The sequence below is a fragment of the Mirounga angustirostris genome, unplaced genomic scaffold (assembly GCF_029215605.1).
Source record: "Mirounga angustirostris isolate CCGP_5_RB_7025 unplaced genomic scaffold, mMirAng1.0.hap1 SCAF_6, whole genome shotgun sequence".
Lineage (NCBI taxonomy): Eukaryota > Metazoa > Chordata > Mammalia > Carnivora > Phocidae > Mirounga > Mirounga angustirostris.
In genome coordinates this window covers 116,176,896-116,203,637 of record NW_026991714.1, presented here as the reverse complement: position 1 = coordinate 116,203,637, position 26,742 = coordinate 116,176,896, and the positions used below count along the sequence as shown (strand labels likewise).

Below are 26,742 nucleotides of genomic sequence, written 5' to 3'. Positions count from 1 at the left end.
TGGAAAGAGCTGAGATGCCCTTCAACAGATGAATGGATAAAGATGTGGTCCATATATACAATGGAATATTACTCAGCCATCAGAAAGGATGAATACTCAACTTTTACATCAACATGGATGGGACTGGAGGAGATTATGCTAAGTGAAATAAGTCAAGCAGAGAAAGTCAATTATCATATGGTTTCACTTATTTGTGGAACATAAGGCATAACATGGAGGACATTAGGAGAAGGAAGGGAAAAATGGGGGTGGAACTGGAGGGAGAGATGAACCATGAGAGACTATGGACTCTGAGAAACAAACAGGGTTTTAGAGGGGAGGGGGGAGGGGGGAAGGGGGATTGGTTAGCCTGGTGATGGGTATTAAGGAGGACACGTACTGCATGGAGCACTGGGTGTTATATGAAAACAATGGAGCGTGGATCACCACATCAAAAACCAATGATGTATTGTATGGTGACTAACATAACACATTAAAATTAAAAAAAAAAAAGTTTAGTGTTCTAAAAGGTGGATGATCACAGATAACCAATAAAACAGGAAAATACAGGTGATATTAATGTCTAGATACTACAATCAATAATTAATAAAATGTTAGTGTCTACATACTACACATTACATAATCTACTCTATCTTAAGCCTTTGATGATGCTGACACAAGATGGAGCACTGTGCCCAACAAATGGTCTGAATATTTATGTTCACATTACACAAGACAAGAGGCACTTACTGCTTAGTTGTCGTATACTGTCTGGGAGATCACCACAGTCACTGGGGAGCAGTTTTTTCATCATTCATGCATCAAAGTTCTCTGCCCCAGATGGCAAACTCCATGTGGCCTCTTGGAATACTTATTCAAACTAACCATGTCCAGAGCCCCTACTACACATCATACCAATAGCTGCCTTTGGTGCTTCTAGTATAATAATCATTATTACATCATTGGTACATGACCATGACAAGCCTGAAGAGGACTATTTATGCCAGAGAAACACAAATGTGAGAGAGGGTTTTAAATATTTTGTAGAATTTTGAAGGACCGCCCCTCCTTACAGCCATTTAAGCTACTCTTCTGATATGAACCCCTATCTCCAGGTAACAGACCCGAAAGTCTGCCTGAAGCAATTCCTCTCCTATGCCATATTTAGGATAAAAATGATAATCTTAAAAACCAAACTGCAAAACAGACCATGCCACTTTTTATGTGAAGGTTCATGTGAAAAGCATAAAGCAGGTATTACTCATACTATTTTCTTTGCATGATTTCCAAATATCTGTTTTATATCAATTCATCTGTAATGAAGAGCAATAGTTAAACCTCTGCACTATGCCTGTCAATCCAGGCATGAGGACTTCAATTCCACTACTGCTAAAAATACAGCACAACTGATAGGAACATCCACATCTAGAGGAAGTAGACAAACTGCCTGTCTAACAGTACGGAAATGGGGGCACCTGGCTGGCCCAGTCGGTAGAGTATGCAACTCTTGATCTTGTGGTAATGAGTTCCAGCCCCACGTTGCATATAGAGACTAGTTAAAAAAATAAAATCTTAAAAAAAAAAAGACACCCAAAAAAGGGGGGGTAATGTGGAAACGGATATGCCATGTCAATGGATCAGAAGACTTACTATTGTGAAAGTGGCAATTCTCCCAAAACTGATACACACATAAAGCAGTCCCTATCAAAAATCTGGCTGACTTCTAGGCAGAAAGTAGACAAGCTGATCCTAGAATTCATATGGAAATTAGAGGGACCCATGATACTCAAAACAATCTTGAAAAAGAACAAAGTTGGAGAACTCACACTTCCCAATTTCAAAACTGACTACAAAGGAATGGTAATCAAGACATATGAAATTGGAATACGGATAGATAAACAGATTAACAGAACAGAATTTAGAGTCAAAAATAAGCCCATGTGTCTATGGTCAATTGGTTTTTCAACAAGGGTTCCAAGACTATTCACTGGGGAAAGAACAGTCTTTTCAACATGCAGAAGAATCAATTTAGATTCCTGTATCACACAAAAAATAAACAAACTAAACATCACCAAAATAAAAACATTTGTGTTTCAACAGATATCATCAAGAAAGTGAAAAGACAACCACAGAACACAAAAAAATCATTTTGCAAAACATACAATAAGGGACTTGTATGTTGAATATATATAAAGGGCTGTCACAACTCAACAATAAATAGACAAATAACCCGATGAAAAATGTGTTGTTCAAGAGACTCTTAATTATACAGATTACTAGAGGAGAGGGAGATGGGAGGATGGGTCAAATAGGTGACAGGGATTAAGGAGTGCACTTGTGGAGATGAGCACAGGGTGAATTACTGTGTTGAATTACTATATTACATACCTGAAACTAATATAACATTGTTTGTTAACTAACTGCAATTAAAATAAAAACTTTTAAAAAAGGAAAAATGGGTTGTTCAACATCATTAGCCAACAGGAGAATGCAAGTCAAAACCATGAGATACATTCAATTATGGCTATATTTAAAGACAGATAAGTCATTGGGGAGGGTATGTGCTATGATGAGCGCTGTGAATTGTGTAAGACTGTTGAATCACAGACCTGTACCTCCGAAACAAATAATATATTATATGTTAAAAAAAAAAAAAAAAGAAGAAGAAGATAGCAGGAAGGGGAAAATGAAGGGGGGGAATCGGAGGGGAAGACAAACCATGAGAGACTATGGACTCTGAGAAACAAACTGAGGGTTCTAGAGGGGAGGGCGGGTGGGGAGATGGGTTAGCCTGGCGATGGGTATTAAAGAGGGCACACACTGCATGGAGCACTGGGTGTTATAGGCAAGCAATGAATCATGGAACACTACATCAAAAACTAATGATGTAATGTATGGTGATTAACATAACATAATAAAAAAAAAATAAAGACAGGTAAGTGTTGGCAAGGATGTGGAGAATCTGAAACCCTCAGACAGTGCTGGTGGAACAATATGCAGCCGCTCTGGAAAACAGTCTGGATCTTCCTTAAAATGTGGAAATAACACAAATGTCCATAAATTAATGAATGGATAAATAAAACATGTCTATATAATGGAATATTATTTAGCAACAAAAAGGAATGAAATATGAATACATGCTACAACACGGATGAAACTTGAAAAAATTACACAAAGTGAAAGGACCAAATATTGTATGATTACATTTGTATGAAATGTCCAGAGCAGGCAAATCATAGAAACAGAAATTAGATTACTGGTTGCCAAAGACTATGGTAGGGATCGAGGATGGGGGCTGATGGCTAAAAGGGTTTCTTTCTGGAGTAATAAATATGTTCTAAAATTTATTATGGTCATGTTGCATAACTCTTAAGCATACTAAAAGCCACAGAATTAGGGGCACCTGGGTGGCTCAGTCGGTTAAGCGGCCGCCTTCGGCTCAGATCATGATCCCAGGGTCCTGGGATCGAGCCCCACATGGGGCTCCTTGCTCAGCGGGGAGCCTGCATCTCCCTCTCCCTCTGCCTGCCGCTCCCCCTGCTTGTGCTCTCTCTCTCTCTCACTCTCTCTGTGTCAAATAAATAAAATCTTAAAAAAAAAAAAAGCCATAGAATTATATACTTTAAATGAGTGGATTGTAATGAATGTGAATTATCTCAATAAAGCTGCTTTTAAAAAGAATATATAAATAATTACTATGAATTAAGATAGAGAAAACTGACCCTCAACTCTATGGTCAACTAATTTTTGACAAAGCAGGAAAGAATATCCAATGGAAAAAAGACAGTCTCTTCAACAAATGGTGGTGGGAAAATTGGACAGCCACATGCAGAAGAATGAAACTAGACCATTTCCTTACACCATACACAAAAATAGACTCAAAATGGATGAAAGATCTAAATGTGAGACAGGAATCCATCAAAATCCCAGAGGAGAACACAGGCAGCAACCTCTGTGACCTCGGCTGCAGCAACTTCTTGCTAGACACGTCTCCAAAGGCAAGGGAAACAAGGCAAAAATGAACTATTGGGACTTGGTCAAGAAAAAAGGCTTTTGCACAGCAAAGGAAACAGTCAACAAAACCAAAAGACAACCGACAGAATGGGAGAAGATATTTGCCAATGACATATCAGATAAAGGGCTAGTATCCAAAATCTATAAAGAACTTACCAAACTCAACACCCAAAGAACAAATAATCCAATCAAGAAATGGGCAGAAGACATGAAGAGACATTCTCCAAAGAAGACATACAAATGGCCAACAGACACATGAAAAATGCTCCACCTACATCATTTGGCATCAGGGAAATACAAATCAAAACCACAATGAGATACCACCTCACACCAGTCAGAATGGCTAAAATTAAGTCAGGAAACGACAGATGTTGGCGAGGATGCGGAGAAAGGGGAACCCTCCTACACTGTTGGTGGGAATGCAAGCTGATGCAGCCACTCTGGAAAACAGTATGGAGGTTCCTCCAAAAGTTGAAAGCAGAGCTAACCTATGACCCAGCAATTGCCCTACTAGGGATTTACCCCAAAGATACAAATGCAGTGATCCGAAGGGGTACGTGCACCCCAGTGTTTATAGCAGGAATGTCCACAATAGCCAAACTATGGAAAGAGCCCAGATGTTCATCAACAGATGAATGGATAAAGAAGATGTGGTACAATGGAATACTACTCAGCCATCAAAAAAATGAAATCTTGCCATTTGCAATGAAGTAGATGGAATCAGAGGGTATTATGCTAAGCGAAATAAGTCAATCAGAGAAAGACAATTATTGTATGATCTCACTAATGTAGAATTTAAGAAACAAAACAGAGGATCATAGGAGAAGAGAGGGAAAAAAAAAACGAAATCAGAGAATCATAAGAGACTCTTAATCATAGGAAACAAACTGAGGGTTGCTGAAGGGGTGGGGGTTGGGGGAATGGGGTAACTAGCTGATGTAATGAGCACTGGGTATTATATAAGACTGATGAATGGTCAGATGGTCAGTGGGCCTCTAACCCTGAAACTAATAATACATTAATGTTAATTGAATTTTTTTAAAAAGATAGATAAAACTGTTTTCCTTCGTGCTATCCCTACGTAATTTATCCGACGATATGGAGATAGCCACTGTTATCCTATCGCTTTTTTGGTTTTGAGAAAGATAACAAGAAGAGTGCAAAATCAGCAACCAGAAATCTAAGTTTAAGCCTTGACTCTTGAATACTGTGTGATGTTGGACAAACTGAGGAATTTCAAAGGCTCTGTCTCCTTCATCTGTAAAACAGAAAGGTAATAATCTCTCTTGCATTCACAGGGTTATTATAAAGACCAAAGAAGATTGTGTCCATGTGCACAAACGTCAGCACATTTTCCAGCCTGCTTTTTCAGGCATCTGCAGTGATTTCCCTCACTGCCTCACAAGGGCCAGTTCATTTGCTTTGTCTTTCCAATACTATTTTCTGTCTTCCTACACCTCATTCTGATACAAGATTTACACAACTGAGAACTTCAAATCCTTTCTGACATTTAGGACCTCTAGCAGCATGACTCTGAGGGGAAACAAGGCTGACAATGCTATCCCTACAAGGGGAGAAGTAGGAAAGCCTGATCCTGAAGACGATCAGCATGGCATAATAATCAAGCTATTCTATGTGCTTTCCAAATGGTCAAGATAAATGAAAGATTCTACCCATTCCAACAATGATGCTTGGGACAAATAGAGACAACAAAGAGGCAGCCAGGAGAAGACAAAGATGCCAGTCACAGCTTCCCTGAGGGACAGTCACCACAGGTCTGCATACCTCCCTGCACCCCTCCTTACAGGGTGCCAGGCTCCAACAGCAGCCTGCTCCTACCCATTGTGTGGTGTTGAATAGTAACATCCTGAATGGCACTCAGAATAAACAACTTTAAGTTAAGCCTGTTCTTATCAGAAGCACATTTCATACAAAAAATGAGAAGCTTGTGTACAGAAGCTAGCAGATACAAAAAAAAAAAAAAAAAAAGGCAGTAAGATGAGAGAGGAGACCAGCTGTAATACACAGCACTGAATGAACAAAGCAGGACTTAACACAGTCAATGTGGACAGCGGGAAAAGGGAGACCATTTGAAAAGGAGGACTGACATAATCTAGTGAGGGGACCAAATCATACCCTGGTTTCTCACTGTGTATCCAGAAGACCAGGAGGCACAGAGGAGTGGGGGATTAAGGGAAGTTCACCAAGGGCACACTGAGCTTGACATGCCTGTGGGAAACCCAAGATATGCCCACAGTGTACACTGGGAATCACCAACACACCATGACACCTGAATACACAGGCACAGAATCCATTTTCCAAGGAAAACCTGCAGAATCAGTAGTTGATGACATTAGATGCTATAAACAAATGATAAAATCCAGTATCAATACAGAATTTTTAAACAGCAATGAAGAATCGCTAACTTTAAAAAACACCCATCTCAACCAAAATTTAACTTGACACTCAAACAGCAAAACTCCTAGAGGCATTCTAATTAAGCCGAGAAGCAAAATAAGCACATTGCCACTACTACTATTTAATACATAGTTAGATTTTTTCTGCTAATGTGATAAGACTTAAAAAGAGAACTTTACAGGGGTGCCTGCGTGGCTCAGTCAGTTAAGTGTCCAACTCTTGATCTCAGTTCAAATCTTGGTCTCGGGGTCATGAGTTCAGGCCTCGTGTTGGGCTCCACGCTGTGCATGGAGCCTACTTAAAAAAAAGAGAGAGAGAAAACTTTATAGTATAATAAGAGAGCTAAAGTCCAAAGGAATTTTCTAAGAACTACCAGAATCAGTTAAAGACATAAACATTTGGGTGCCTAGGTGGCTCAGTTCATTAAGCTACTGCCTTTGGCTCAGGTCATGATCCTAGAGTCCCAGGATGGAGTCCTGCTCATCAGGGAGTCAGCTTCTCCCTCTGACCCTCCCCGCTCTCATACTCTCTCTCTTTCTCTCTCTCTTTCTCTCTCAAATAAAAAAAAATGTTTAAAAAAATAAAAGCTCTTTAAAATTTTTTTAAAAAATAAAAACAAACATTTGTATAAAATCATTAATGAATTCTAGTGTAAGAAAAAAGTACATAAATATATAATGTCACTACATGACTTTTATCTATGCCCTTCTCATTCTCAGCTCAGGGGCAATCCTTTTATACTTTCCTCAGGAGCTACAGAAAACAGTCACACCATCTTTTGAATTTGTCAATGAATCACACAAAACCAACAACATTTTTCCGGAGGGACAATATTGCATCTGACATTACAGAGTGACATATCCCAGTGTGCTTTTCACACGGAAACTTAACAGACTTCATTACTAACAAGCTAGTCAAAGGGGTTCTACCAGATGTATTTAATAAAAGCAAGTATTAATTTGGAAAAAAATATATATAATGTCACTAATATTCCTTTATACCAACATAACAAAAATCATGAAATAGAGATGAATGACATAAAAGCTACTTAAGAACTTTTAATGAAAAGCCTTCAGTGATTTCAGAGTATATTTGAAAACTATAATAGTTTGTTATAATAATAATTTGTATTCTTCCCAAATAAAGCATATATATAATGTAATTTCAAGGTCTAAGCAAGATTTTTCTATTTTACAAAATGATTCTAAAATTATGCATAAGAATTAATGAGAGGATCAAATAAAAATGTTGAGAAAGAAGCAATAGAGATGAATCCTCTTGAAATATAGACATAACAAAGCAATAATTATTATTAAAACAGCAAGATACAGAAGACTGAAAAGACAGTCCAGAAACTGAATGAATTATACAGAAGAGTAAAATAACAGCCCAAAATTATAGGAAAGGGACAAATAACTTTTTTTCAAATTTTTATTGTTATGTTAATCACCATACATCATTAGTTTTTGATGTAGTGTTCCATGATTCATTGTTTGTGCATAACACCCAGTGCTCCATGCAGAACGTGCCCTCTTTAATACCCATCACCAGGCTAACCCATCCTCCCACGCCCCTCCCCTCTAGAACCCTCAGTTTGTTTTTCAGAGTCCATCGTCTCTCATGGTTCATCTCCCCCTCTGATTTCCCCCCCTTCATTCTTCCCCTCCTGCTATCTTTTTTTTTTTCTTAACATATATTGCATTATTTGTTTCAGAGGTACAGATCTGTGATTCAACAGTCTTGCACAATTCACAGCGCTCACCATAGCACATATCCTCCCCAGTGTCTATCACCCAGCCACCCCTTCCCTCCCACCCCACCCCCCACTCCAGCAACCCTCAGTTTGTTTCCTGCAATTAAGAATTCCTCGTATCAGTGAGGTCATATGATACATGTCTTTCTCTGATTGACTCACTTCGCTCAGCATAACACCCTCCAGTTCTATCCACGTCATTGCAAATGGCAAGATCTCATTCCTTTTGATGACTGCATAATATTCCATTGTATATATATACGACATCTTCTTTATCCACTCATCTGTCGATGGACATCTTGGCTCTTTCCACAGTTTGGCTATTGTGGACATTGCTGCTATAAACATCGGGGTGCACGTACCCCTTCGGATCCCTACATTTGTATCTTTGGGGTAAATACCCAGTAGTGCAATTGCTGGATCATATGGTAGCTCTATTTTCAACTTTTTAAGGAACCTCCATACTGTTTTCCAGAGTGGCTGCACCAGCTTGCATTCTCACCAACAGTGTAGGAGGGTTCCCCTTTCTCCTCATCCCCTCCAACATCTGTCATTTCCTGACTTGTTAATTTTAGCCATTCTGACTGGTGTGAGGTGGTATCTCGTTGAGGTTTTGATTTGGATTTCCCTCATGCCGAGCGATATTGAGCACTTTTTCATGTGTCTGTTGGCCATTTGGATGTCTTCTTTGGAAAAATGTCTGTTCATGTCTTCTGCCCATTTCTTGATTGGATTCTTTGTTCTTTGGGTGTTGAGTTTGATGAGTTCTTTATAGATTTTGGATACTAGCCCTTTATCTGATATGTCATTGGCAAATATCTTCTCCCATTCTGTCGGTTGTCTTTTGCTGTGCAAAAGCTTTTTATCTTGATGAAGTCCCAATAGTTCATTTTTGCCCTGGCTTCCCTTACCTTTGGCAATGTTTCTAGGAAGAAGTTGCTGCAGCTGAGGTCAAAGAGGTTGCTGCCTCTGTTCTCCTTTAGGATTTTGAGGGACTCCTGTCTCACATTGAGGTCTTTCAACCATTTGGAGTCTATTTTTGTGTGTGGTGTAAGGAAATGGTCCAGTTTCAGTCTTCTGCATGTGGCTGTCCAATTTTCCCACCACCATTTCTTGAAGAGACTGCCTTTTTTCCATTGGACATTCTTTCCTGCTTTGTCAAAGATCAGGTGACCACAGAGTTGAAGGTCCATTTCTGGGCTGTCTATTCTGTTCCATTGATCTATGTGTCTGTTTTTGTGCCAGTACAATACTGTCTTGATGATGACAGCTTTGTAATAGAGCTGGAAGTCCGGAATTGTGATGCCGCCAGCTTTGCTTTTCTTTTTCAACATTCCTCTGGCTATTTGGGGTCTTTTCTGGTTCCATACAAATTTTAGGATTGTTTGTTCCATTTCTTTGAAAAAAGTGGATGGTATTTTGATGGGGATTGCACTGAATATGTAGATTACTCTAGGTAGCACTGACATCTTCACAATATTTGTTCTTCCAATCCATGAGCATGGAACGTTTTTCCATTTCTTTGTGTCTTCCTCAATTTCTTTCATGAGTATTTTATAGTTTTCTGACTACAGATCCTTTGCCTCTTTGGTTAGATTTATTCCTAGGTATCTTATGGTTTTAGGTGCAATTGTAAATGGGATTGACTCCTTAATTTCTCTTTCTTCTGTCTTGTTGTTGGTGTATAGGAATGCCACTGATTTCTGTGCATTGATTTTATATCCTGCCACTTTACTGAATTCCTGTAGGAGTTCTAGCAGTTTTGGGGTGGAGTCTTTTGGGTTTTCACATAAAGCATCATATCGTCTGCAAAGAGTGAGAGTTTGACTTCTTCTTTGCCGATTTGGATGCCTTTTATTTCTTTTTGTTGTCTGACTGCTGTGGCTAGGACTTCTAATACTATGTGGAATAGCAGTGGTGAGAGTGGACATCCCTGCCACGTTCCTGACCTTAGGGGGAAAGCTCTCAGTTTTTCCCCATTGAGAATGGTATTCGCTGTAGGTTTTCAGGGACAAATTACTTCTTAACTGATGTTGGGATAACTGGGTAAGAATTTGGAAGGGAAAAGAATATCAATTAAGACTCACACTTCATTCACTGAAATAAATTCTGATGGATATAAAAGTTAAATGTTTAAAAAATCCACATAAAACCATAAAATGCATTAAGGATGAATATCTTAAGGAACTAAAGGGAGACTGACTTCCTAAGCTTCAAATTAATGGAAAAAAGTTACAAAAGAAAAGGATTTATAGATATGACCCTATAATTAAAAACAAAAATAAATAGAAAAAAAAAAGACTGGAAAACATTTGTAGAATACAGGACAGAAAATCAGTATCTTTTATATATAAGAAGTTAATACAAATAGCTTTTCAAAAACATTAAAATCCCCACAGATAAAATGGGCTTAGGAACAGCTGCTTCACAAAAGAGGACACAGCAAAGGTCCTCACTTAACATTTTAATAATCAGGGAAAAGCAAGAGCTCAAAGAACCATTTTTTCTCTTCACAAAATTCTACAAAAAATATGACGAAACCTACCACTGACCACTAAGTGCTGAGCCTATGTTCTTATGATCCTCTGATAGTATCATAAACTCAGAATGCCTATCAGGAAAAATGCTGAGCAACAGGGCTGAGAAACTGTGGAAGAGCTTACCTTTGGGAAGCTTAGCCTGAGAAAATACACAAAAATCTACAAGCCCCAAGATTTTCATGATAACATTATTTACAGCAAAGAAAAACACAAAGTTCCCTTAATTTCCTCAAATTGGGGAAAAGCTAATTAAATCGCAGTGCTGTACAATCAAAGGAATGTTACGTAGGCATTAGAAGCAAGAGAAACATAGGTTTCTCTTGCAGATGATATAAATTATACACACATTATAATTACAAATATGTTAATTTGTACATGAATAAAGTAGGAAGATGCCTTTTCAGGACACATGGTGCTCGTTTTATGCTCCTTCTCAATTTTTTCAGCATTTCCTTTAATATTTTTGCATAGTTCTCTCCCTTTAAAAACAACATTGTGTTGGGACGCCTGGGTGGCTCAGTCGGTCAGGCGTCTGCCTTTGGCTCAGGTCATGATCCCAGGGTCCTGTGATCGAGTCCCATATCAGGCTCCTTGCTCAGGAGGGAGCCTGCTTCTTCTCTGCCTGCTGTTCCCCAGCTTGTGTTCTCTCTCTCTCTCTCTCTGACAAATAAATAAATAAATCTTTTAAAAATAAATACATAAATAAAAATAAAAACAGAGGGCGCCTGGGTGGCTCAGTTGGTTAAGCGACTGCCTTCAGCTCAGGTCATGATCCTGGAGTCCTGGGATGGAGTCCCGCATCGGGCTCCCTGCTCGGCAGGGAGTCTGCTTCTCCCTCTGACCCTCCTCCCTCTCATGCTCTCTGTCTCTCATTCTGTCTCAAATAAATAAATAAAATCTTTAAAAATAAATAAATAAAATAAAAACAGCATTGTGCATTGTGGTAACAGTTTACCTTTCTTCACAGTGTTTTATTATGTCTGACTTTCATTCTAAAGTTACTGATTTTGGAGACTGCATTATTTCATATCCTACACATAGTAAGACTTCATTAATATTTTCATGTCACACTATTTCTAGTTTGTATATTTCTCACAAAATGGAATGGCTATTACACACCAGCAGAAATGGAGACTCAGAACATGAACATGTAGCAAACAGGAGTCTAGTATTATAATACGGCAGACAGAGGAGGTTACTACTCATCCACTGTTAATAAATCTGAGCATCTGTCCAACACTTAGAAAGCCCTGTTGCTTACATTGTTTTTGTTTTTGTTTTCAGTATATGTTTATCCCTGTTACTATGGCAGAAACATATCTGTGGCAGGAACCATCATCTTTCACAGAACACAGAAAAGAATAAACATGGACTCAATAAATGTGTTTTCCTTCTAATCATGGTTATATCTTGTTCCAAAATAGTAGATGCCTTCTTTCCACCAAGAGAATCAATTGTTCTCTCTTAACAAGAGATGTCTATTTGTGAAGAAAGCCCATGTGCCCAGGGTCTGACCATGAGATTAGGCACTTTTGCTGTTCAAACTGCATTTACTATAAAAGCTCCTCAATTTCCTGCCACCAATCACATAAACTTGCCTACTGTCCCCAACGCTTTCATGAGTTATGTAAATTATATTATGTGATTTAAAGGAAAAGGAGACCCCTGCTCTGGGAATGTACCTGGGCTCTCTGCCCTCCTCTTCATCTGGTTATTCAGTGGCCTCACTTATCAGCGATCCTCCTACCTCATACTTTGATCCTCTCCTTTCAAAGGTTCCTTCACATCAACAAAGTAAGTTTTCCAAGGAAATACTAGATGCTACTAAAGATTTATTAAATTCCACATCAATAAATAATTTTAAAGTACTTTGTGGATCTCCCATTTTAAAAACAAAAATAAAAACGCTTCCAATTCTCCTATCCTGTTTCCCTCTACGACAAAACTTTCTGACCTGTGCACAATGTTCTTCACTTTCTTGCCTTTCACAATTCAATTTAATGCAATCCAACCTCTGTTCCCCCACTTCACAGAAAATGTTCATGGCCTTTCTTATTTACTGATCAAACTTGGAAGAAGAGCTCCAAATGAAAGTAACCAAAATAATACATACAAAACAACAACAACAACTAGGGGGAATAAAGATAATTTTCTAAAGTTTTTAAAACTCCTTTAAGTAAGTCAGTCAATATCCTCTGAGATGTACAGATGATATACCATCCACAGAGCTAAAATATGATAATATGAAAAAGAAAAAAATACTCTTGAAAATTAAAAATTATAAGCAAAATTAGAAATTCAACAGAAGGTTTAGAAAAATCAAGTCACAGAGCTTGCCCAAAAAAGTACAAAAGTATGCAAGAGAAAATAAGACAGAGAAGACAGAAGGATCTGAGGATATAAGGGTATATGCAGATCAGTTTAGAAATTCCAACATCTGACCCAAACGGAGTTCCAGAAAGGAGGAGCAGAGAAAACAGAGGGAAGGAAATAATGAGAGAAATGATACAAGAAGTTCCCCCAAACTGAAAGATGCAAGTCCCCAGATTGAAACAGCCCAGTATGCACCTAGTACAATGAACTGAATTTTAAAAAGAAAATAAGACAAAATTTTAAAAGGTCCACATGAACACATATAATCATAAAACCCCAGGATACCAAGGGCAAAGAAAAATCTGAAAAAGAAAATGTCCTCAGGAAAGGGGGGGGGGGAGTGAGGACCAGGGAGTAGGGGGTATTACATCCCAAAGAGATAAATACATCAAATGGAATTAGACCTCTTAACAGCACCAGCACCAATGGATCTAGAGGACAGAGGCATAATGCCTTCAAAGCTCTGAGGGAATATTCCACACTGAATTTCATATCCAGCCAAACTATCAAATAAATGAGAAAAGAGAATAACGGTATCTCATGGTATGAGTGAAGTCAGAATATAAATTTCCCACACACCTTCTTAAAGAAAATTCCGGGAAGATGTACTCTAGTGAAATAAAGGACTAAATCAAGGAAGAGAAAAACACAGAATGCACAAAATAGTCATTATAACTTAGGAGAAGCACACAAAGTGAAGTTCCAGGCTTATAGCTACACAGCAGGCCTAGGAAGTATAGTACAGAATGGAACAGACATATGGAACACTTCCAGGGACAGGTCTCCAGAACAAAAGAAGTCTCAACAGGGAAGACAGAATAACAGATAATATGGATACCTTAGAGAACTGAGGATAAGTATAATAAAAATCATACAAGTGAAAATAAAAAGTAATTAACAACAAAACTACAGCAGAGTGAAAATGTAATCATTCAGCTCTAAACTGAACAATATTTAATACTGATAATGATGTAAACACTTTAATGCTATAAACGACACTGTGATATAAGCAAATCAGGAGGATTGGGAAAAGAGAGGTGGGGTATGAAAGGAAGTCAACAGAAAGTTTCTAATACTTATAAGTCAAAAAAAAGGATAAGCATATCATTTGAGAATATCCAGGCAACTAGGAGAAGACACAACTGAGATATACACAGCCACCCTGGGGAGCAAAACAATGGTTGTGGAGAAGTGGAGCACAGTTATAGGACTTTGAGTGCTACAATCTCTGATCCACAATTTGGATTGTCCCATATATCCTACTTTTTGACAGCAAAACAGAGCTCTTGTATACTCTAGAGCTCTTCTAAACTGTCATTTCTTCACTTTCTATGCACATTCCATCTCACTGCAATCTGGCTTCAATACAGTAAAGTCAACAGTGTTCTCTATGCTGTTAAGCCTAAAGGACATTTTCTAGCTCTCATGTTATTGGTTTTTCTTTTAATTCTAGGAGAGTTAAATAGTGTTGTATTAGTTTCAGGTGTACAACATAGTGATTCAACAATTACATACATTACCCAGTGCTCATCAAGACAAGTGTCCTCCTTCATCCCCATCTCCTATTTCACCCATCCCTCCCACCCTCCACCCCTCTGATAACCATCAGTTTATTTTCTATACTTAAGACTCTTCTTGTCTCTCTCTCTCTATTTTTTCCCTTTGCTTGTTTTGTTTCTTAAATTCCATGTGAGTAAATTCGTATGGTATTTGGTATTTGTCTTTCTCTAACTGACTTATTTCACTTAGCATTATAACCTCTAGCTCTAACCATGTCATTGCAGATGGCAAGATTTTGTTTTTTTTATGGCTGAATGATATTCCATTGTGTATGTATGTATACACACACACACACACACACACACACCCCACATCTTCTTCATTCATTCATCAATGGACTCTTGGCCTGCTTCCTAATTTGGCTATTGTAGATAATGCTGTTATAAACATAGAGGTACATGTATCCCTCTGAATTAAGTGTTTTTATATTTTGGGGGTAAATACCCAGTAGTGCAATTAACTTCATCATAGGGTAGTTCTATTTTTAACTTTTTAAAAAAAGATTTTATTTATTATTAGAGAGCAAGAAAACACAAGCAGGGGGAGCAGCAGAGGGAGAGGGAGAAGCAGGCTCCCGGCCGAGCAGGGAGCCTGACATGGGGCTCAATCCCAGGACCCTGGGATCATGACCTGAGCTGAAGGAAGACGCTTAACCAACTGAGCCACCCAGGCACCCCTATTTTTAACTTTTTGAAGAACCTCCATACTACTTTCCAGAGTTGCTGCACCAGTTTGCATTCCTACCAACAATGCAAGAGGGTTCCTTTTCTCCACATCCTCACCAACACTTGTTTGTTTCTATTTTAGCCATTCTGACAGGTGTGAGGTGATATCTCTCGTAATTCTGATTTTCATTTCCCTGATAAGTGATGTCAAGCATCTTTTTATGTGTCTGTTGGAGATCTGGATGTCTTCTGTGGAGAATGTCTGTTCATGTCTTCTGCTCATTTTTTAATTGGGTTATTGGTTTTTTGGGTGCTGAGTTTTGTAAGTTCTTTATACATTTTGGATACTAACCCTTTACTGGATATGTCATTTGCAAATATTTGCTCCCATTCCATAGGATGTCTTTTAGTTTTATTGAATTTTCCTTTGCTGTGCAGCTTTTTATTTTGACGAAGTACCAACAGTTTATTTTTGCTTTTGTTTCCTTCACTGCAGGAGACAGATCTAGAAAGAAGTTGCTATGGCCTATGTCAAAGAAGTGACTGCCTGTGTTCTCTTCTACAGTTTTTATGGTTGCAGGTCTCACATTTAGGTCTTTCATCCATTTTGAATTTATTATCAGTTTGTTCAATTTTTCTTTCTTCCTGCTTCAGTTTTGCTAGGGTATGTTTCTAGGAATTTATCCATTTCTACTAGGTTGTCCAGTTTGTTGACATATAGTTTTTCATAATATTCTTTTACATTTGTTTATATTTCTGTGGTGTTGGTTATTTCTCCTATTTCATTTGTGATTTTTTAATCCTTTCTCTCTTTTTTTTCTTTTTTTGAGGAGCCTGGCTCAAGGTTCATCAATTTTATTAATCTTTTCAAAGAACCAGCTCCTGGTTTCATTAATTTGTTCTACGGTTTTTTGTTTCTATATCATTTATTTCTGCTCTAATCTTTATTATTTCCTTTCTTCTGCTGGTTTGGGGTTTGTGTGTTGTTCTTTTTATAGCTCTTTTAGGTGTAAGGATAGGTTGTTTATTTGAGATTTTTCTTGCTTTTTGATGCAGGCCTTTGCTATAAACTTCTCTCTTAGAAATGCTTTTGCTTCATGCCAAAGGTTTTGGACTGCTGTGTTTTCATTTTCGTTTGTTTCCATGTACTTTTTGATTTCTTCTTTGACCCATTCTCTAGTGCTTATGTTATCTGACCTGACACCTTTACCCCTTCTAGTCTTCAAATATTCTCTTCTTTTGATTTACATGATGCAACATTCTCATAGTTTTCCTCCTACTTGTCCTTCACCTTTGTAGATCTGTTTCCTTTAACAGAATTTTTTTTTAAGATTTTTATTTATTTATTTGGGAGAGAGAGCATGAGAGACAGCACGAGCAAGGAGGAGGACAGAGGGAGAAGCAGACTCCCCGCTGAGCAGGGAGCCCGACGTGGGACTCAATCCCAGGACCCTGGGATCATGACCTGAGCCGAAGGCAGCCGCTTAACCGACTGAGCCACCCAGGCGCCCCCTTTAACAGAATATTAAATGGTAGGATTCCCCAAAGCTCCATTTTACTCTCTCTGCTTCTCATTCTGTGTTCCCTTTTCCTGGGTTATGTAACCCGTAACTGTGGCTTCAATGACTACCTTTTTGCATTTTACTCAAAAAGAAAACACTGACAAATTAGACTTGATCAAATTTTAGACTTTTGTGCTTTAAAAGACATCATTAAGAAAACTGAACAGTGAAAAAAATATTTGGCAATCATATAACTGATAAAAGACCTGTATTCAGAATATATAAAGAACTCCTACAACTCAAGAAGACAAACAACTCAATTTAAAAATGGGCAAAAGCTTTTAAGAGACCTTTAACCAAAGAATATATACAAATAGCTAATAAACTCATGAAATCATCTGCAAATTAAAATCACAATGAGATAATACTATATCCCCACTAGAATGGTGATAGTCAAAAAGACATTCACTATCGACTGTAGGATGTGGAGAAACTGGAGCCCTCATGTATTGCCAGTGAGAATGTAAAGTGATAGAGACACCGTGGAAAACAGTTTGGCAGTTTCTTAGAAAGTTAAATATAAATTTATCATTTGACCCAGAAATTTTCAGTCCTGGGAATCAGCCCAAGAAAAATGAAAACTTAAGTCTACACAAAGACACCTATATACGAATGTTCGTAGCAGCATTATTCATAAGAGTCAAAAACTGGAAACATTCTAAATTTCCATAAACTGATAAATAAATAAAATGTCGCATATCCATATAATGGAATACTATTCAGCAATTAAAATGAACAAAACTAATGATGCATGCTACAACATGGATGAACCTCAAAAGCATTATGCAAAGTAAAATAAGTTAGACACAAAAGACTACAAATGTTATGACTCTATTTTTATGAAGTTTCTTGAACAGACAAATTCATGGGGACAGACAGCATTATCAGTGCTTGTCTAGTGTTGGGGTAGGGACAGGCATTAACTGCAAATGGGCACCAGGGAACTTTTGGGGGCAATGGAAATGTCTCAAAATAGGTGCATAACTTCAAATTTATCAACTTCATGAAGTATACACTTACAGAATTTTTACAGAATTTAATGAATTTTACAGAATGTAAATTATACCTAAGATGCTTGTTTAACATGGTCTACAAAGCCCTATGTGCTTTCACCACTACTTCTCTAGCCAATCTCATTTTGAACCACTCTCTCCCTCTACAGTCCAGCAACAGTGGCCTATTTCAGTCCCCTCAGACTTCCCAGCTTCTTCCTACCACAGGAACTCTATATATGCTGTCCTGCAATGCTCTTCCTTCCCCTCATGCTAGGACCATCCTGAGGAAATCTCACACTTACAGGTCTTCACAGCATCAATGAAGAACTTCTATTTCATTGACAATTATCACAGTTGGAACTTTACATTTATTGAATTCTTTAATTAATGACTTTCTCCCTTACTGGCTGTAATCTCCCCAAAGACAGATAACCTATCTCATGTTTACTTTTATATTTCCTCTTTCTACCCAGATGACTATCACATAAAATCCATTCAATAAATGTTGAATAGATCACTCTCTCTCAGAGAAGAGCCAGAACTAGCTGGGAATTTCATATGTAACTCAAACTATAACCAACACTGCTCACTATCTCAAATGCTGATCAAGTACCATAGTGGAAATTTAGAAAACAGCAGCACAAATACACTATTTTTCATTCTTGTACAATATCCATTGGGAATAAACAATTGATCTTTAAATGGTTGCAACAGATGAACACATCAGACTAAGTTCAAAGTTATAATGTAATTCAAATATAGTGAAATGTAATCCATGTGGTTTAAGAATAATTCTAGAGGCACCTGGCTCGCTTGGTAGAGCATGCAACTCTTGAGCTCAGGGTTGTAAGTTCAAGTCCACATTGGATGTAGAGATTACTTAAAAATAAAGTCTTAAAAAAAAAAAAGAATTCTAAAAGGCCACAATTACAAATTGTTGGGAATTACTGATAAAAACTTTTTTTAAATTTGGAGTGAGCATTTATTTGCACATTTAAGACAAAAGAAAACAAGTTTCGTAAGTTACAAATGAAAAATTACGATCTCTGAGTCAAAAATCCAAAGCAAAATAGTAATCCAAGCTACAAAAGACATATATACATGGTTAAACAAGGGCACAAAACATGCTATCACATTAACAAGATCACCTCGAAGCCTTATTCCTTTGACGAAGCTAGGGAAGAAAGCTCTCCCACAAGCAGCTCACACATGGGCCACCAACTAGCCCTCACTAGACCAATGGGTAGCAAGGCAAAAACCTTAAGGTATAAAGATTACCCTACTCCTACTCTTTACTGAAAGACCAAAATTAAACTTCATGGTTTTGAGGATTTTAGGGAAGACGATAGAGTAACAGCACAAAGTCTCCATATGCCACTCACTAGAAAACAGTCTGAGACAAAGCTGTTATTTAAACTTATCTGTTGGGGCGCCTGGGTGGCTCAGTCATTAAGCGTCTGCCTTCGGCTCAGGTCATGATCCCAGGGTCCTGGGATGGAGCCCTGCATCGGGCTCCCTGCTCCGCAGGAAGCCTGCTTCTCCCTCTCCCACTCCCCCGCTTGTGTTCCTGCTCTCACTAACTCTCTCTCTTTGTCAAGTAAATAAATAAAATCTTAAAAAAATAAAAATAAAAATAAAAATAAATAAATAAATAAATAAATAAACTTACCTGTTAAGATTGAACTTCAAAGACAATGAGTTCTTTTAAAATACAAAATGAATTTAAAAATTTAAATGCAACAGAATAAAACAGTAACTACCAGAAAATTTATATGCAATTTCCAAAAGTGAAGAAATCATAAAACACACAAACATATCCCACAGACTAAAGTTTACTCAGAAACTCAGAAACAATTAAAGACAATAGTTTGTTAATTTTTAAATCTCCTAAATTAATTCAGAACATGACTAGAGGTAATAAAGGATAAAATCAATGAATGTTATATTTTAAAAAATACATAAGCAATGCCAAAGTAGAAAATGAAATTCAAAGTATAAACAGTATAAACATGATAAAGAAAAAAAAAAAAGGGTGAAAAGTGTAGATATAACACCTGTGGATAATAATGCTGGAGGAAAAACAACAGATGAAAGCACCCGCAAAAACTTCAGTGCCTCACGTGCATTATTAACTCATTTAATTCTCACAGCAGTGCCAGGAGGTAGAGAAACCGTTTTATCGCCATTTTACACATGGCCTAGAGAAGGTTAAGCCACTTGCCCAAGGTTTCATAGCTATATTTCACCAAATATGGTAGCCTGCGGTGAGTTATAAGTTGAACCTAAAATACATAGGTTTTTTTCTTTTTTATCTCACTGTGGCACTGCTATTGGAAAAACAAAGTTAAAACCAAGCGTGTTGCTGGCTTTGTTATGGTAGAGACGCGTTATAATCACCATGGATACAGAAGATAACATGGAATCCACATGTGAAGTATTAAATAGTAACATGCTTTTTCCTGAACTTTTATGTATATGAAGTATCGTCTGACCAAAGTAATGGGTGTATTTGCTAAAAATTCAAGAAAGACAATAATCTATATATTTCAAAAGTGGTTATTTTAAGGCAATAAGACATGCTTCAGATAGTTGTCTAACTTATAAGATATTTAACTATCATTGAGTTCACCTGCAAATTTATATCATAAACCACAGAAAAATACTGTTTTAGAACTGCAGTCCCTAACTTTAAACTATTATAACTATGTGTTATATATATGTTATAACATATCCTTAAACTATTACAGCTCTATAAAACTTAGAGTCATATCTTTAAACTATTCCAGTAGATGATTCAAGAAGAAGGGAAGAGTGGACTCCAGGTATGCCCAACAATGCTGCCCCATGGGAGGAGAGTGGGCCTCTAAGGAAAACTGATGGAAGCGGCTGCTACGTTCTTAACCAAAAGCAAGTGGTGGGTGCGGCGGGTACCTGGCTGGCTCAGCTGATGGAGCATGCGGCTCTTGATCACAGGGTTGAGTCTGAGCCCCACATTGGGTGTAGAGATTACTTAAATAAACTTAAAAACAAAAAAAAAAAGCAAATGATGGGCAAGAGAGAGATGTGTTGCAGACTTAAAGGCCAGTATGTGTCATTGAGAATCCCAAGGAGCAGAGCAACAGAGCAAGTAAGGGAGAAAATAATGTGGGGCAGATGGGACTCAGCTAAAGACAGTGACTACCATCTTCTCCAATGACCCTGGAGACCTCAGTAGAACCACTCCATCATGTGTGTGAATTAGGTGAACCAAGGAGGATTACTGGGTGAAGGACCTGGACTAACATCCAGATTTTCCAAAAGATTCTGAACCTGAGGAAAGTTAAGGGGGAATGCTCATGGGCATTCCCTTGCTCACAGGACAAATACAAAAATTCTGAAAACACTCAGTTAACAAAAGGGAAAGAGATCTGTTGGGGTTCTTTCAGCGTTTCACTTCTAAGAAACGGAAGTGTGAGACTGACTGAGTTTAGAGATAGAAAACACTTTCAATGAAGTACAGAAATAGTCTACTTCCTCTAGTTCCTCCATTTGCTCTTCAAAGCTTGTCCTACAGAGAACAGTGCCTGATCCTTAGAGATGAGGAAAGAGGGACAGAGGAGAGATCAAGGTCACAGCAGCCCGGAGCCCTTCCTGGGCATTCACTACACTGTAACAAAGTGACCTACTTATATTTCTGCCTCCCTCACTGGACTGTGGGCAACTTGAGGGTTCAGTAATAGAACCATGACTAGAATACAGAGATATATTCCGGCCATTTATCACAGGATGTTTCTGTTTGCTATGGCTAGGAAACAAACTACCCAAAATTTAGTTGCTTGAACAGCAATGATTTCCTATTTCTCACAGTTCCATGGGTTGGCTTCTGCTCACCTTACCTGACTTACTCATGCTGCTGCATTGGGTCCAGGTCAGACAGGGACGGGGCTCAGTGGGGAAGGCTGAGCCTCCCTTTGCGTGTGGACTTCCTCCTAAACTTCTTTATGTAGTAGCAAGCAGCACTTCAAGAGGGGAGGCTTGAGAGGGGTGACTCACTGCACATGGTGCCTCTGATTGGATCATGCCTGCTGATGTCCCACTGGCCAGTTCAAGTCACATGTCAAAGCCCAGCATCAGGGGTGAAGAAACAGACTCTACCACTTGATGGAAGAAACAAGCAGATTCACATTGCAAAGAGGCAGAGATATGGACAGAGAGAGAATTCATTAGGGGCTATTTTGTAACAAACTACCACTATTTGTGCTATTTTCCTCTCTGATAATAATTATTATTTTTATTGATAGAGGGGTTTTTTTATACCACAAAGTATTTTTATACTTATTACATTTAAAAATTTAATTAGGTTATTTAATTTGTAATTTGAAAAAAAAAGTTACTGGGCACTATTTCTATTTCAGAATAAAGGATCCAAAAATATTTCAAGGCTTAGAGACTGGAATTACCTCTGGCAGCAATTCACATATGAAGTTATCATGTTTCTTCACAAACACATGGATCTTTTGAAGCATCTTTATTAAGTCGATAGAGGAACACATTTTACAACCAAAAAATCTAAGGCAATTATATTTCATCTGAAATGCTTCCTGCAAAAGGAATTCTTTTCACATCACATAATATAGCATATAATGCTGGTTGTGCAGACAGCCCTGCACCAAGCCAGCTGTCATCTTAGGCTGGAGCAAGCACCTTCTCAACTTACTGCAGTGAAGTGCAGAAACCAGAGTGGGGCTTGCCTCACTCTTCAGTCTTACCTCCCTCACCTTCTAAGATATGTCTGTCCAGCCAGGACAAATCTTCTCAAGGACCTTGTACATGCCACAGTCAACTCTACCCTTGTTCATTCTCATCTACCCTCTTGGGATGCTCTCCATACTGTGTACACTGGGCCATAAACTCCCTGGCCTTCAGAACACATTTTAAAGCTTGTCTCCTCTACAAGAAATAAACAGCAAGCAAGTTCCCCCTTTAATGCCACCCATTGCATTTACCCAATATTCTTTACAATTGGAACAAAATAGTCCTTCAATATATGCAATGGCTAATTTTATGTCAACTTGACTAGGCAACAGTACCCAGATATTTGGTCAAACATTATTCTAGATGTTTCTGTGAAGGTATTACTTTCAGATATGATTAACATTTAAGTCAGTAAAATTTGTGTAAAGGAGATTACTTTCCATAACATGAGTAGGCCTCATCTAATCACCTGAAGGCCTTAATTTTAAAAAAAGACCAACCTCCCCTAGAAGAAGAGAGAATTCTGCCAACAGAATACCTTCAGACTTGAATCCCAGAATCAACTCTTCTCCGGATTCCCAGCCTGCCAGCTTCCACAGCACATGAACCAACTTCTCCAAATCAATCAAAATCTCAATCTCAATCTCTCTCGGTGTCTCTGTCTCTCTGTCTCTATCTATCTCTCTCTTTATATATGTATGAAAATAGAACCAATAGGAGATACATATATATATATATATATCATATAATATATATATGATATATCCAAATGTGTGTGTACACACACACATATATATCATATATATATTTGGAGAACCCTATAGATAGATAGGTAGATAAACAGACAGATAGATAGACACATTTGGAGAACCCTAATATAATATACTATATACTTTTAGATTATTCCCATGCATATAAAGCTTAGTTTACTTAAACGGCTAAATTCTCTCTGAATCATTACATATTTCTTTAGCATTCCCTACAGTGTTCTATATAGAACAGTGGTGAAATACTTCTGTAATTTTAACTGGTGTTTCTTTATGACTAAACTTTGAATCCTTTCATTTCCTAACCTTTTGCCCCCACTGATTGTGACATGCATGTAAATGCATGACAAAACAGTAAGTTGAAAGAAAGAAAAGTAACCCTGGTCCTGTTTTCTTATGGAAAATCCCAAAAGGTGGTTAAAGTCAATTAAGAACTAGTAATTTTAATATTAATTTGCATATGGGTGGTTAAATATAAAAAACTTGGGTATACTATTTGTTTTATGATCCTGGAGCCCATTCTTTTTAGTTTTCTCCCTCTAGATAGCATTTTCTAGTGAAAAAACTATAGTTAGAGAAAAAAATATTTCAGTCAATCATCAAAATAATAACCCCAGGCCTAATTTAAAAGTAATATAAATGTAAATCAGGAAATGGTTATTTGTTTTTAAAGTCAACTACCAATTCTCAGAGATTTTCACCTCATTATAAATGCCTTCTCTTTGGGAAGACATAAAATATCTGAATCAATTAAACTAATCAAACAAATGGAGAGACATGTATTTTCATAGGAATAAGAAAGCTAGTATGGCCCAAACACTGAAATGGCTCATCAACATTTTCTGAGCACCTTCTAAGTGCCAGGATCCTACAGGGAACCGAGAAATGTTAGAAGGGGACTGTTTCTAGCCATCCCCTCCCTAAAATATACTGCCTAACACCTAGAACATACAGACTATTCACATTTAGTAAGCAAATCTCAGTAATGTGCACATTTCTGCTCCCACCAGTTATGTGCATATCAAAAATCTACTGTTTATACCTGTTAAAATAACCAGAATAGAACCAAAAAGGAATCGCTCAAGATAAGCCCTATGTCATCAAACCAAAACTTAACTAAATCTCCATGTTCATCTCTTCCAGAAAAGGAAGGTCTAGGTTAACCAATCAGCAACTGTCTGTTCAGCACAAGTTACCTAACCTGGCTCCAAGACTTCCCTTTGCTCCATATAAGCAAAGTAACCCTGCTCTAACCAATCAGCAAATGGCCAGTATAACTTCCTTGGTTCCTGCTCACTTTGATCTATAAAAATCTCCTTGTACAGCTCTTTCGATCTGCTAGATTGGATGCTGCCAATTCATAAACTGCTGAATGAAAGCCGACTAGATCAGTAAACTGCCTGTGGAAAATTTTCTTCTAACATACCCAAACCTGTTTATGTCAGTTGTACTCATGATTGCAATTGTATAATTTAATACTATGTAAACTAATAACAAATAAGCAAAAATGTGGCTACAAAAATAAGAAATTACTATTCCCATAAAAACTAAGTTGACTACTTTGGAAATTATCTATGAAGGCATATTATTTCCCTCAAAATTTTCTGGCAAATGGGTTTAAGTAAGACAACTACAAGAGACTAAGAAAAAAGTACTCTAAAATGCTGGAATTCTGTGCTCAGATTGCTTCAAAAATTTCTAAAGTCTCAATCTACTTTAAAGAAACTGAAACTAAAAAATACAAGTGACCGTCTGGATGTAGTTTACACAAGAATAATTATCTGGGACGCCTGGGTGACTCAGTTGGTTAAGAGTCTGCCTTCAACTCAGTCATGACCCCAGGGTCCTGGGAGGAGTCCCGCATCGGGCTCCTTACTCAGCGGGGAGCCTCCTTCTCCCTCTACGTGCTGCTCCCCCTGCTTGTTCTCTCTCTGTCTCTCTCTCTGACAAATAAATAAATAAAATCTTAAAAAAAAAAAAAAAAAAGAACAATGATCTGGAACTCCAATCAGTGGAAGCATATTCAAAAAGACTCCTACTCTAGGTCAAAAGATCGGCCTCCTACATTCCCCACTAATATCAGAACAATCTGTCAGTGGCAGTAACCTTGCATCTGTATGCTTCCTACAGTCAGTTATTCTACTTAAACTTCCCTGTACGGTAGCAAAAATTCAAAACTATACAGATATTCCAGTTATACACTACAGCACTATTTGTAACAGCAAGAGACTAAAGACAAAATGTCCATTAATAAAGGACTAGGTGTCGGGGCGCCTGGGTGGCTCAGTCGTTAAGCATCTGCCTTCGGCTCAGGTCATGATCCCAGGGTCCTGGGATCGAGCCCCACATCGGGCTCCCTGCTCTGTGGAAAGCCTGCTTCTCCCTCTCCCACTCCCCCTGCTTATGTTCCCTCTCTCTCTGTGTCTCTCTCTGTCAAATAAATAAATAAATAATCTTAAAAAAAAAAAAGGACTAGGTGAATAAACTACATCACATTCACACAATGGAATATGATATAGCTGTAAACAAGACAAAGAATATCTCTATATACTTGCATTATATGATCTCCAAGAAATAACAAGAAGAGTAAAAAGCAAGGAGAGAAAATTATATATAGTATATTACCATTCATCTAAGATGGGGCTGAGAGGCAGAAATAAATATGTACCTGTGAGTGCACCTGCATGCATGCACACTTACTTACATGTTTTAAATGAAATGATAGGGAGAGAAGACCAGAACAGAGGGAACAAGGATCAGATGGGGTTTTCTGATCCTGCCTTGTTCCATAGACTCTGGGACCATGAACATGTTTTCCATAATTATTAAGCAAAGATACAAAAGACAAAAAACTTTTTAATTCCTAAAATTCAAAAGCAAAATGAAACAAACCTAAATATTTATATAATCAGTGGTATAATCATACAAAAAGGAATTATTTCAAATGACTTCAAACACAATTTCACCATATATCCCTTGAGGATACTATCCTAAGAGTAGAAAAAAGAATCAGAGAAAAATGTTCTTTAATTCTTAAACCATTTTTAGTTATCATATTGTTAGTAATAATATTTATAGATATAAACATCAAAGGAGTCCATGTCAAAAGGACCCAGGAGCCAATCTGAAGGTGCTCTCTCACTGGACAAAGATGGGACAACATAATCAATAAGAATAACTGTGATGGACTTAAAAAATAATCAAATATGTTAAAATTCATGTGTTCATAATAGTTTTTAAAAATGAAGAAAAAACATCATTTACCATCTTTGGAGATATTAAGAACTCTCCAAGAGTTATAAATAAAGAGAAAAAAACATTCATTTAACTTGTGTCCCATATAAACTGTTACCTCTGAGTAACCAATACTTAATAAAGGGAA

General features: G+C 37.7%; 1 protein-coding gene across 10 annotated transcripts in view; it reads right to left on the bottom strand.

Moving 5' to 3' along the window:
* The window catches only part of MARCHF8 (membrane associated ring-CH-type finger 8), a 131,167-nt gene that overhangs the window by 73,390 nt on the left and 31,035 nt on the right, over nt 1–26,742 (bottom strand). For 2 of the 10 annotated variants that reach the window (XM_064594965.1, XM_064594967.1), the window contains exon 2: nt 6,591–6,708. The exons of 5 other annotated variants lie outside the window; for them this stretch is intronic. The gene's annotated coding sequence lies outside the window, so the exon portion shown is untranslated. Of the gene's footprint in view, nt 1–6,590; nt 6,709–21,734; nt 21,996–26,742 lie in introns of all 10 variants that reach the window. 3 more of the 10 variants (XM_064594969.1, XM_064594964.1, XM_064594966.1) reach the window with 2 other exon arrangements.